This window comes from Symphalangus syndactylus, chromosome 23 (assembly GCF_028878055.3).
Source record: "Symphalangus syndactylus isolate Jambi chromosome 23, NHGRI_mSymSyn1-v2.1_pri, whole genome shotgun sequence".
Lineage (NCBI taxonomy): Eukaryota > Metazoa > Chordata > Mammalia > Primates > Hylobatidae > Symphalangus > Symphalangus syndactylus.
In genome coordinates, this window is record NC_072445.2 from 49,480,529 (window position 1) to 49,494,322 (window position 13,794).

The 13,794-nt window shown below is 43.0% G+C and overlaps 1 long non-coding RNA gene across 1 annotated transcript in view; it reads left to right on the forward strand.

Moving 5' to 3' along the window:
- The first annotated feature begins 9,501 nt into the window (after positions 1 to 9,501).
- Positions 9,502 to 13,794, forward strand: part of LOC129472969 (uncharacterized) — a 38,523-nt gene continuing 34,230 nt past the window's right edge. Inside the window, exons 1-2 of the long non-coding RNA XR_008654160.2 lie at positions 9,502 to 9,846; positions 11,478 to 11,534. This is a non-coding gene — a long non-coding RNA (uncharacterized lncRNA). The remainder of the gene's footprint in view (positions 9,847 to 11,477; positions 11,535 to 13,794) is intronic.

Sequence of the window (13,794 nt, forward strand, 5' to 3'; positions counted from 1 at the left end):
AAACACTTGAACCCAGGAGGCAGAGGTTGCAGTGGGCCGAGATCACACCATTGCACTCCAGCTTGGGTGACAAGAGCAAGACTCCGTCTCAAATAAAAAAAAAAAAAACCTTTGTGATTACACTGAGCCTCTTGGATAACCTACAATACTCTCCCTATGTCAAGGGCAGCTAGTTAACAACTTTAATCCATCTGCCACCTTAATTCCCCTTTGCATCTAAGCTAACATACTCACTGGTTTCAGAGATTAGAACGTGGATATTATTGTGTTTACCACGGTATCTACAGATACTTTCTCTTCAGCTGATCAGTTTACTCAAAGAAGAATTCCCTCTTCCCCTGCCAATTCCTCTGCAAGCCTGGCTGCCAGCATCCTAGGGACAAGAGGAAGTTGGTGCTGGTGATGCCACTGTTTGGTTTGGAGGTGCCCCCCAGTCTCTCTAGTTTCCAGGTGACACCAGTGCCCTCAGCTGTGCCCAGTGTTCCCCAGTCCAGAACGTTCTCAATCAACCTCTTTTGAGAATAAACCTCCAGTCCTGTGGTAACTGCAGAAGGGATAGTAGCTGGCAATGCAGGATACCATAGAGAATATAAGGGTCAACAGACTCTTAACCTCCCCTCCTCTCCCCTCCCTTCCCCTCCCCTCCTCTTTTCTTTTTTTGAGGTGGAGTCTCACTCTGTCACCCAGGCTGAAGTGCAGTGGTGCTATCTCAGCTCACTGCAACCTCTACCTCCTAAGTTCAGGTGATTCTCCTGCCTCAGCCTCCCAAGTAGCTGGGATTACGGGTGCCCGCCACCACACCCGGTTAATTTTTGTATTTTTAGTAGAGACGGGGTTTCACCATGTTGGCCAGCCTGGTCTTGAACTCCTAACTTCAAGTGATCTGCCTGCCTTGGCCTCCCAAAGTGCTGGGATTGTAGGCATTTTAAGCCGCCGTGCCCAGCCTACTCCTCCTATTTTCAATCTTGCCCACACTGGTTCGGAGGCAGCTGGTGCCTCTATTGCTGACACTCTCCAGGGTTCTATGGCTCCGTTCAAGCTGATGTCTGGCTTTACTTCTCCTGTCTAGCAAGTCAGTTATTGCCCATCCTGCCGCAAGTTAGCTTTTGAAATATTGGTATTTTCTGTCTTTTTCCTAGAGTCCCAGTTGAGTGTATTTTCACATTCTCTAATTGTGTTAGGCTGTTCTCGCATTGCTAGAAAGATATATCTGAGACTGGGTAATTTATAAAGAAAGGAGGTTTGATTGGCTCACAGTTCTGCAGGTTTTATAGGAAGTATGGTGCTGGCATCTACTCGGCTTCTCGGAAGGCCTCAGGAAACTTACAATCCTGATGGAAAGCAAAGGGGAGCTGTATATCACACAGCAAGAGCTGGAGCAACAGAGAGAGTAAGGGGAGGTGCCACACATTTATAAACCACCAGATCTCACAAGAACTCACTCAGTATTGTAAGGACAGCACACAGCCATGAGGGATCCACCCCCATGACCCAATTGGATCATGTTAATTTTTGTATTTTTAGTAGAGACGGGGTTTCACCACGTTGGCCAACCTGGTCTCGAACTCCTAACTTCAAGTGATCTGCTTGCCTCACCTCCAGAACTGGGGATTGCATTTTAACATGAGATTCGGGGGGACAAATATCCAAACTATACCACTGACTGTCATCTTAGGGGGACTTTAAGAAGGATTGGAAATATACATATAGATATAGATACAGATATTTTTAATTTGCCATGTTTAGCTAGAAGTCCCTATGGTTTGTTTCTTAGGAGTGCTGTGTAACTGTGGAACCAATTAGATTTTTTGTTCTGCATGAAAATCAGTTTCTATTAGTTTTCATTAAACACCAGCGACAAGAGTTCAGTTTTTTTTTTTTTTTTTTTAATTTTCTCTGAAGGAAGTAAAGGTGACAGTTACCAGGTGGCAATCTCAAAATACTAATGTAAAAATAGCCTACTTTGCCTGGTCCCAAGTAGGTGCTCCACAGGGCATTTGTATGAATTACATGATGCCCAAAATGGACTCCAAGAATCATGGAAGTCCAAGCTTTAATCCCAATATCTCTAAGCACAGGGTCATGCATACTGAGCTGGTGCTACATAAACACTTCTTGTAGTTTTCTGAATTGAAACTAGGAAAGCAAGCTCACTTCTCATTCTAAATGTTCTAAAAGGACAGTAAAAGGTACTATATTCTAATCAGTTTCAATGAAGGTAAAATAGTGAATTCCCAGGAAAGCATCAAATAAAGCTTTGATATTTTATATACTAGTTATGCTGTCGGTAGTAGGTCAGATAAATTATGCATAGAAGATGTGGATTTTATGACCTCCTAGTTATATTAATATGTGATTATCTTTCTCCCTCCCCACAAAGCATGCTATTTCATTAATTGTTTTACTTTATCCTGATAACTCCATTCAAGGAATAAAAATTTGGCCAAATATTATTTTGAAAATACAGGTGGGACCGGGCACAGTGGCTCATGCCTGTAATCCCAGCATTTTGGGAGGTTGAGGTGGGGGAATCACCTAAGGTCAGGAATTTGAGACCAGCCTGACCAACATGGTGAAACTCTGTCTCTACTAAAAATACAAAATTAGCCAGGTGTGGTGACACGTGCCTGTAATCCCAGCTACTTGGGAGGCTGAGGCAGGAGAATCTCTTGAACCTGGAAGGCAGAGGTTGCCCTGAGCTGAGATCGCACCATTGCACACCAGCCTGGGCAACAGGAGCAAAACTCCGTATCAAAAAAAAAAAAAAAAAAAAAAAAGGGCCAGGCACGGTGGCTCACTCCTGTAATCCCAGCACTTTGGGAGGCCAAGGTGGGCGGATCACGAGGTCAGGAGATCAAGTCCATCCTGGCTAACACGGTGAAACCCCGTCTCTTCTAAAAATACAAAAAAATTAGCCGGGCATGGTGGCAGGCGCCTGTAGTCCCAGCTACTCGGGAGGCTGAGGCAGGAGAATGGTGTGAACCCGGGAGGTGAAGCTTGCAGTGAGCTGAGATCGCGCCCCTGCACTCCAGCCTGGGTGGCAAAGCGAGACTCTGTCACAGAAAAAAAAAAAAAAAAGAAAAGAAAAAAAAGGAAAAGAAAATGAAAATACAGGTGGATGGGGGGAATATTACCCAGTTAGAGGTAGCACAGTAGCTATAATCTCAGAATCTTTTTCTTAGAACTATGGCTTTTTTTTTTTTTTTTTTTGGTAAGTATTTGCTGCCCTTTTGGGGTTGTCCTGTGTGGTATCTGTAAGAGATGTTGGAACTAATACTGAGTTTATCAGGGGCCTGCAGGCATGCAGCAGTTTGCTCAGACCAACAGCCAGCACAGATACTCAACAGACCTCAAATTAGGATGTTGGCTCCTCTCAGAAACCTTCTTCCAGCCTTAGACCAATGTCTCCAATTGCTCTGGGATTCATTGACACCTGGGAACAGCAGCTGCATCCACCCCAGGGTACACAGAAGCTTGGTTGTGTTAGCAAGGCCCACTTCTACTCTGAAATGCTACCAATAAACTGTTAACATGTGACATTTTCACATACACATCTCGGGGCAAAGAACAGCCAGTTCAGCCCATGCATAAAAAGTGGACAACAAAACTGCTCAGAATGAATGTTTATGATACACTTTGTTCCTTCAGAGTAAAAAAAAGAAGTTCTTTGATACATTGTATATGGTGGTACTTTATTGTACCATATTTATCTCTCCAAGCTTGGGACCTCCTCTGGACTGCTTGGTGGGTGAGAAAACAGAGGGGAAGAAAAATCTTTTTGGTCTGTTCTGCAAAGACATGAAGGGAACTGAAGAGATAGCTATTAAGACATGAAGGGAAGTGAAGAGACACTTATTAGCTTTGTGACCTTAGGCACAATCTTTCTTCTCTTGGGACCTCATTTTTTCTCATTTGTAAATGAGGGGATTGGATTATTTATATATTGAAGAGGTTTCTTTCAATGTTAAAAAACTTGAGATTCCAAGATAGGTGATTTGCACAAAGCAGTGGGGGAAGAGAAGCCTGTGAAAAGGCACATCTCCCATTATGTAAGGATTTATCATTATCTCCAGCTTACACTCGGCACTTTTATACAAATACAGGTGTTAGAAATTTGTAAGGAGTAAGGAACATACTGAAAGATTTAATAGAAAGAAATAGTGTATTGAGTGCTTTTTAAAAATAGCAATACTGGGCTGGGCGCGGTGGCTCACGCCCGTAATCCCAGAACTTTGGGAGGCCGAGGCAGGCGGATCGCGAAGTCAGGAGTTCAAGACCAGCTTGGCCAATATGGTGAAACTCCCATCTCTACTAAAAATACAAAAATTAGCCGGGTAGGGTGGTGGGTGCCTGTAGTCCCACCTACTTGGGAGGCTGAGGCAGGAGAATCGCTTGAACCCAGGAGGCGGAGATTGCAGTGAGCCAAGATGGCGCCACTGCACTCCAGCCGGGGCGACAGGGGGAGACTCTGTCTTAAAAAAAAAAAAAAAAAAAAAAAAAGCAATACTGTCTCGGCGTGGTGGCTTATGCCTGTAACCCCAACACTTTGGGAGGCTGAGGTGGGTGGATCATCTGAGCTCAGGAGTTCGAGACCAGCCTGGTCAACATGGTGAAACCCCGTCTCTACTAAACATACAAAGAATTAGCCAGGAGTGGTGGTGTGTGCCTGTAATCCTAACTACTTGGGAGGCTGAGGCAGGAGAATCGCTTGGATGTGGGAGGTGGAAGTTGCAGTGAGTCGAGATCGTGCCATTGCACTCCAGCCTGGGTGACAGAGTGAGAATCTATCTCAAAAATAAATAAATAAATAATAAATAATATCAGTACTATTGTTTGCAGAGCTCTGTGCTTTGGGAAACTCATCTAGTACCAAAGAAAATGTTAATCAAACTTGTTTTTTCATTTTATTATCCATTTTATAACTGGCATTGTAATTGGTCCACCCATCCACTCTTGGTACTTGGAGATTTCGAACCCCATGAAAAAGACACTAGAGTGTTTTCTTGCGTGGGCACCACACCTCTCTGCACACAAATGCTTTATCACAAACTATCTCATGCAAAACCTTGTTTTTTACAGTCAGAAAGACACAACTTGAAATAATTGTTTCTGCAAAATTTTGAAAGCTAAATTTTTCTCGGATTTTTCTCTTGAGATGAAAGCTCTGAGTTTGATTACTCTTGAACTTACGGTAAAGATGAATATTTCATTTCAGTTCAGCCCAGTTTTCCAGAGCACAGCCAATTTTCCTGACTGACAGTGGATTCTACGGGCAGATAAAAGGGAATTCTGGGGAAAGACAGGCTGGCCCAGGAGCCTCAAGAAACCAGAGTTCAAACCCAGCTCTGATAGTAACTAACTAGCTGGGCAGTTTAGGGCAAATCGCTTTCTTTTCTGGACCTTGGTTTCTCTACCGTTGTGTAATGCCCTTGTCACTGCATTCCTGGCAAGAACTTCCTTGAGTAGTTTGCTTTGTGAAATGATGCCAGACTGGGAATAGCTTAAATAAGAAGGGATGGAATTACTACCAAGTTATTTTAATATGCTCATTACCATAAATGAAAATTAATTCCATGGTTGAGAAATGAAGACACCATGCCACCAAATCCCATGTCTCGCATGTTTTAAGCCCAGCTAGTGACAGCCAGCATTCATTACATTCCAGCCTCTTTAACACTTCATGGCTTCCTCGCTCATGCTGTTGTCCTCTGGTACTTCCTGTCCATCCAGTGTCTTATGGACACTGGACTGAGAGGCCCGTTAATGCTGACTGTGACGTTTCCAGCACATAATGCATTGACATTCCTGCTCTCACCAAGGAGGAGGGAATATGTCCTGTAGCACACAATTTTGATCTTCTTCCTCTCCTTTTTAAGGATTTTTTTAAATTCCAGACAGAGCATCACTTAGGGTCTCATTTGAGGGCTCTCTGCCGTTCTCCAAGCCCTGCCCTCTCTATGGCTGTATTCAATTAGGATTTAGTTAAGCTGTGAATAAAGAAACCGTAAACAACAAAGGCCTAAATAAGATAGAAGTCTTATTTCTCTTTCCTTCAAAAGAAAACTGGAGGTAGGTAGTCTAGAAGGCATGTTCAGAAACTCATCATCAACTCAGGCCCATTCTATCTTGCTGGTATTGCCATTTTTAGTGCCAGATTTCTACCTCATGGGCTAAGATGGCTGCTGGAGCTTCATCTACTATGTCAGCATCCCTCTCAACAGGGACAAAAAAAAAAAGGGTGGGAAACACAGTGCTCTCGTGCTTTAAAGACCATTTTTGGAACTTATATGTGACACTTCTGTTTACATTTCATTGACCAGAACTTAGTCTCATGGACATTCCTAGCTGCAAAGGAAGCTTGAAAAACGTAACCTTTATTCCAGGTAGTCATGGGCAGAGCTAAATGAGAGTGCTGTAGGAGATCACTGGGAACTGTCCCAGATCAAATATCTGGAGAATTCTTTCACTTTCAAATATTTATGAACAATTTTTATAGAAAGACTTCAACAATAAATTAGGAAGTACTATCCCAGGAAGGACAATCTGAATAGGAGATAAATCACATTGAACTGCTTCATTCATGTCTTAACACATCTGTGCAGAGCTGTGTTAACCTATGAGGGTGATATAAGGTAGTTGGGGGTTATGGGTTAACTAAAAAAGTTTTCATGAATAAATTTTATCCAGAAGTAAACAGACAGAAAACATATAATTTGATAGAATAATGGGGTAGGCTGTTTCAAGAATAAGCAGAATTAGTCTTTGGTGAAACCATAAAGTAAAAACACCCCTTCAGTGCCTTTGCGGTAACTGCTACACATTTTCCCTCTTTTTTTTTTTTGACATTATTCTCCTTCTACCAGAATGTGATGGTGCATGCACATTTGTTTACACACACACCCCTACACAGAGGTGTACACTAATGTTTTCACACCTACACAGGAGTAAGAAAAAAATGAATCAATAAACTAATTAACTTCTATCTACTTAAGACTTAACTTGCTACTCATCCCAGGAGTACTGTGTAAATTAAATTAAAATTTAATTTCCCAGGAGTAAGCATCACTTTGATTCTAGTCAATAAATGCCTTAGGGATGATTTCTTGCAGAACTTTATAAGGATTATAAAGAATACATTTTTTCCCCTAAAGAGACTCTACTCTGGTAGATAGGGAGCCATGCATCTTCCAAGAAAAAAATACACAATATGATCTTTTATTCAAACTATTAAGGGCCCTTGGAAAGCAGAGTCTTACCCCAGTTTGGGAGGAAGATGGTGAGAAATGGGCAATATTTTTCAGTTAGAATTGGGCCTGGTGATGTAGTTTGGCTGTGCCCCCACCCAAATCTCATCTTGAATTGTAACTCCCATATTTCTCATGTGTTGTGGGAGGAACCCCAGTGGGAGGTGATTGAATTATGGAAGCAGGTCTTTCATGTGCTGTTCTCGTGATAGTAAATAAGTTTAACAAGATCTGATGGTTATGTAAGGAGGAGTTTCCCTGCACAAGCTCTCTCTTTGCCTGCCACCATCCATGTAAGATGTGACCTGCTCCTCCTTGCCTTCCACCATGATTGTGAGGCCTCCCCAGTCATGTGGAACTACAAGTCCATTAAATCTCTTTTTCTTCCCAGTCTCAGGTACGTCTTTATCAGCAGCATGAAAATGATCTAATACACCTGGATAGAAGATGGGCATGGCAGAAGAACCAGCTGAGGATAGAAGTGGATGATGGTGAGTAGTCTGTGTGAAGGGGCAGAGGCTATCCAGGAGGGTAATGGGACACCCCCTTGAAGGTATAGTTTGAGACTTATCATGGAGGGTCCTAGCACTTTAGTAATAAAAGCAATAGGCAATACAAGAAAGTGAGATGGGAAAAATATCCTGAGCAGGGCTAGTCTATAAGAAATGTCATCTGGGGGTTGAATACATAGGACCCATGAAGACAAACTTGGAGACTGGCCCAAATCCAGACAAGAGGCAGAGAAGACCTAAATAAAGGCAGTGATAAATAAGAGAATGCATCCCTAATGGTGACACACCAAATGACAATGAGGTGGGGTACTCAGGGGAGAGAGTCCTTCCAGGCACTTCTCATGTAACACTACGTTAGCCACCACATAGCCCCATGTGTAAGCACTACCCCCATGCCCAAGCTCAGCAACAGGGGGAGGGGAAGGCAGAAAACCTGAGTAAACCAAACATAAGAATGGGCAGCAGCATCATAGATTTTCAGAGTTGAAGAGGGCTTTAGACACCAACTGTAACAAGTGTCACTTTTTCTTTTTTTGTAGATGGAGAAACATAATGGCTTTGGGGACATAATGGCAGCAAAAGAGATGTGAGACCTGCCCTCTCTGATACTAGTGTCTTAACAGGGAAAAAGATATGAAGTATCTAAGAACACCATGTGGAAAGTCAGAAGACAAATAACAAATTTAGGGAAATACTTGCAACATATATCACAGATAAATATGGCTAATCTCCTTCATAAAATGCATATAGATAACAGGAAGAAGATTGGGCATCCCATGGAAAATGGACAAGGAACATGAACAGACAGTTCACTCAGGAAAAAAAAAAAATGGTCCTTAATCACGTGAAAAGATATTCAACATTACTCAAAATCAGAAAGATGCACATTGAAACAACATTACCATCTCTTAACTCCCAACTAAAAGTGAGACATTACTGGTGAGGCTGTGGAGAAGTGGACATTATTTTGTTGATGAAAATGTAAAATGATATAGCCCACAGGGCGGGTAATATGCAAGGATGGCAGCAGCCGCTACCATCAGCCAGCTGCAGCAGAAAGGCACGGCTGGGGCTGCACACTCCATGGAGCCGGTGGGAGCCCCACCCCTTCCGAGTTGGGGCAGGAGCACCAGGGGTGCCACTGCAGCCCACCCAACCTGGCTGCAGATCCAGGCCTCCTGCTCTAAGGCTGTGGATCTGAGCATCCCTGTGCTCTTCAGGGGGTCAGGGAGCAGGCAGGATCTGCCCTCCTGGGTGCAGCTGCAGCTGCGCGACCCATGGCTGCAGTCCTGGGCCTCTTACTCCACGGAGCAGGCAGGCGCCGGGGACAAGCGGGAGCTCCTCCGGTGTAGCTGCTGCCGCTCTCCCAGGTACAGGACCGGGGTATCTCTGCAGGCTGCACACTCGGGGGCCCGGGAAGGGTCCTCCATTCCTTGCAGGCTTGTGGGTGTCTCCTCCGGCTGCTTGGCTTCTCTCCCCTCCCAGCACCTGTTCCAATCTGGTAGAGGGTTAAGGCCAAGCTCCAGAGCCATGAATGGCAGCGTGAGGCTGATTGATTCCTGGGCGGAACGGGGCAGGTCTCTGGTAAGGCTGGGGGCTGGGCTGCCAGTCCCGCCAAAAGGGTGGGGACTTTTGGTGCCGCCTCCAGGCCCGCCCATGGACCAATCAGCACACACTTCCTCCACTCTGAGGTCCATAAAAGCTGCCGGGCTCAGCTGAAGCAGGGCAGGAGGGCAGAGGGTGGAGTGGGGAAAAAGGCTGGCTAGCTGCAGAGAGGAGGTACCCTCTCTGCTGAAAGCTTCAGAGACCTGCCGAGATGTCTGAACGACCTGCCTGTGGAGAGAAGCCACCCTCTCCAGGGCCTCCTCTCTGCTGAGAACTGAACACTCCACAATACGACCTGCTTACAGAGAGGAGCTACCTGAACCACCCACTGTGGGTCTCCTCTGAGCTCTCTAACACTGAATAAAGCTCCTCTTCATCTTGTTCACCCTTCACTTGTCTGCATACCTCATTCTTCCTGGATGCAGGACAAGAACTCAGGCAAAGATGCTACTGGCCACAGAGGTTTCTGGGAAGAAAATTGACACGTAACAGCAATACCTACCAAAATTATTGGTGTATTTATCCTTTCACCCAGCAAACCAATCCTGCACGTTATTTACTCTACATATAATCTGCACATGCATGAAATAATGCTTACATGTGGCCATTGTGACAGCAGTATTTCTAATAGCAAAAGATTGAAAACAACCAAACAGCCAACTTAAGGAATGGGTTCCATGCAATAGAAGAGTTACACGGTAGAATACAATGCCACTGTAAAAAGGAAGGAGGAGGTTCTCTATGTTTTGACATAGAACAGGCTCCAGAGTATATTGTAAAGGGAAAAAAGCCTGATGTGGAATATGCATTATGTATGTTATCTTTTGTGTTAAAAAGGGGAAAACAAAAATATAAATATTTGCATTTGTCCTTGCAAAATAAGAAATACTGGAAAGGTAAATAAGAAACTAATAATGTTTACCTCCAAATGGAGAAGTAATGGAGTAAAATCAGAGCTAGATGGCTTAGCATATTTTTCTATTTCATTTTGATTTTTTCACCTTGTAAACTTGTTAATAATTTAAAAAATAACCACACTAAAAAATTTGCAATTGCAACTGTGGCAGATATATAAGTGGTATTATCATAGCCAAGAAAGATTTGACCTAATCAAAGAGATCAAGGAACGCTTCCTTGAGGAAGTGGTTCTTGAGCTGAGATCTGGAGACTAAATAGAAGCTAATGGGTTCAAAGTGCAGAGAAGAGCATTAGAATCCGAGAAGGAATGATAGACTGGATAAAGAAAATGTGGCACATATACACCATGGAATACTATGCAGCCATAAAAAAGAATGAGTTCATGTCCTTTGTAGGGATATGGTTGAAGCTGGAAACCATAATTCTCAGCAAACTAACACAGGAACAGAAAACACTCATAAGTGGGAGTTGAACAATAGAACACATGGGCGCAAGGAGGGGAACATCACACACCGGGGCCTGCCCGGTTGTAGGGGGACAGGGGAGGGATAGCATTAGGAGAAATACCTAATGTAGATGACGGGTTGATGTGTGCAGCAAACCACCATGGCACGTGTATACCTATGTAACAAACCTGCACGTTCTGCACATGTATCCCAGAACTTACAGTATATATATATATAAATATAAAAGAATCCGAGAAGGAAGCCCATGTGAAAGCCCTGGGAAGGAAACTGGCACTAACAAAGAACTGAAAGCAAGCAGCATAGTGAACAAAGCTGTGAGATGAAGCTGGACCATGAAGGGCAGGCTAGACCATTGTGGGGGTTGGAGGCTGTGTTGAGAAATTTCGTTTTGTTTTGTTTTGAATTCTAAGAGCAATAAGAAGCTGTTGAAGGGTTTTAAATAGGCGCACATGAGAGAGTCCAGGGTAGTTTGAACTTTATTCAGGGGACTATTCGTAGTCACTAGAAAATGTCGAAGTTTGATTTGGTCACTACACTTGTTCCTAGAAAGAACCATCGGCTCCACCAGTCGCCCAAATTCACTTATAAAATCAAACACAATGCCTGCTAACGGCATTCTGCATATTTCAATTATGATTCATCATTCGCTATTTGCTAAAACATTACACAAATTGCACAAAGGATAAAGTTGTTATAGTCTAATTTACATTGGAACTTATCTTCGTTTCTAGGCAACATCATTGCACCGGATAATGATGGCTCCGACCTCCAGAATCTTTCACAATCTGGTAAGTGAAATGAACGAGGGAACCAATTTCTGTGTGTTCAGGCCAGTATCACAGCCTATTACATCTAGCCTGGGAATAAAACCCATTTTTAATGCACCATTTGATAAGAACACTTAACCTCAGTATGTGTTGTAATTAGAGAGATAATTAGAACTTCACCAGAACCTCTTAAGAGTAGGAATACATTTGAAATTCACCTAGAATGAAAATTGCACTATCTAAAACAAATCTAAGGTGTTCTTTCTTCCAACTTTACCTTCCCTCCTCTCCTCACCCTAAAGCTTTTGCAGCCTAAGACATGCAAAAAGATAGGAATATCATAGGTAGTGCATATCACAGAAAGCTAATGAGTTCAATCAAAAATTGCATTACAGTTATTTGAAAGGGAAAAAAAAAATCTTAATTTTGAAAACCAGCTTCAGAGGCCAAGTATGGAGAAGATGAAGTGAGTCATGTATGCAGAGAGAAAAAACTGCTCTTGCATGAATCCACTCATAAAATGTTAATATATGCATAAGAAAATTGTGTTCCTTAATCTCTGAAGAAACACTTATCACTAAGAACCCTTTAATTCTTTTCCTGTGCTTGATTTATTAGCTTATGAAATTATGTTAATAGTCTTCATGTTAATGGTTTGGGGGCTCAGATGACCTGATTTTAATAATGAAGTAATTTATGCAATAAATGCAATCAGCATCTATGAATCTCACTTAACAGAACATATTGGTGATTAGCCAATGCTAAAACAAGTGACTGTCAGCATGGGGCAATGCGTGTGCTTCTGCGGTGAAAATAGATCTTATCGCTGGGTAGGGAGGTGGGGGCTACTCAAGACACGTGATCCGTGTTGCAGGTCTCGCTTTGCCAGAGAGGTTGAGACTGAATTTGAAATTAATTTAAAAACTGTTCAATGAATCTGATGTTTCAGTAACTGTGGCATAAGCCTATATGTGAGGTATGTGCATGACAAGGAACATTTGTATCTTTGTTGGGGTATGGAATGGATTCCTAGAAAGAAATTAGGGAGTACAGAAAACACAGCATTTGAAAAATAAAACAGCCAATCTGCTTCCTGGGAAGGAACAGAGCACCAGTAAAGGAAGGTCTCAGAGGGGGTGGAGTGGACATTTGGGGAAAAACTGAAGATTTCCAATCCTGTAATTATAAAATCCGTGTCGCAGAATAAACTGGGTGCTAGTATTATTCAACCCTGCTTTGAAGCATATTATGTTGAATTACTCTTTTGTGGGGGAAGAGAGGTCATTTTACATTTTTTCATTCCCTACAGATCTAAAGCTTAGAAACAGCCAATATACACCCACGTATACCCATCTTAGTGCAAAGACACATTTGAAACATGCTGGCTAGATTCAATATTATTCTTTCTTTCCTCAGTGATCTCCGGGAAATACATTTCCATCTCTTTCTCTTATCTTGTTACTTAAGTATCCCTCCCAAAATTCTATCTCCCTTCCAATTAAAATGTAACTAAACTGTTCTCTGACTCTCTACAACTAAAGAAAGGAGTGGTCACCCCCCCACCGCATTAACTATGCAAAACCCCAACCAGGCTCGAGGAGGGCCGGATGCAGAGCAGCAATCTGTGCCTCCAACAGAGTCCAGAAGCCACAGGACAAACATCCCAGCATCCCCGATCTTCACCCTCAACACTGACATTCCAAAAGATATGGGATTTTTTTTTCTTTTCTTTTGAGACCAAGTCTTGCTCTGTCAGCAGGCTAGAGTGCAATGGCGCGATCTCAGCCCACTGCAACCTCCGCCTCCCAGGTTCAAGCAATTCTCCCATCTCAGCCTCCCTGACAGCTGGGACTACAGGCGCACACCACCACGCCCAGCTAATTTTTGTATTTTTAGTAGAAATGGGGTTTCACCATGTTGGCCAGGATGGTCTCAATCTCTTGACCTCACGATCCGCCCGCATTGGCCTCCCAAAGTGCTGGGATTACAGGTGTGAGCCACTGCACCCGGTCAAGATATGTATTTTTTAATGTTTAAAAACACTGTTGGCTGAGGTATTTGATAAAACAGTATATATCCCCTGAAGAAAGTTCAGCATCTAGTGTGCTTTGGGACAGTATTAAGTAAAAAAGGCAAAACATTAAATTAGCTAACCTTTAAATTGTGATATTGTGCAAACAGCAGTGGCTTTGAGATCAGAGTTCTTTGGGTCTGTAACTTGGCTTCCATCTCTCACTACCTGTGGAATTGGTCAAGGTACTTGGCTCTTTATGAGATATTT